Here is a 250-nt window from a genome sequence, read left to right as displayed (position 1 = left end):
AAAGAAATTTGAGTTGATGGAGGAACTTGGGAGAATCCGCCCATACAAGTGAAAAAGTATGATTGCAAGGCTTTTTGCCTTGTGATATCTACCTACATAAAAGAAAAGAAAGAATAATTTAATTACATGAAATCCTATTGGTTTAAAGGAGACTAAATCGGATTCAAGAATGGAAAAGTGCATGAAGCCTTATTGGTTCATGGGATGGTAAAGGTTATTAGCAAAAGAAATGTGCATGAAATATTATTGG

Source organism: Theobroma umbraticum, unplaced genomic scaffold (assembly GCF_002168275.2).
Source record: "Theobroma umbraticum cultivar Fairchild unplaced genomic scaffold, ASM216827v3 scaffold_39.0, whole genome shotgun sequence".
NCBI classification, from domain to species: Eukaryota; Viridiplantae; Streptophyta; class Magnoliopsida; order Malvales; family Malvaceae; genus Theobroma; species Theobroma umbraticum.
This window is presented reverse-complemented; position numbering follows the sequence as displayed.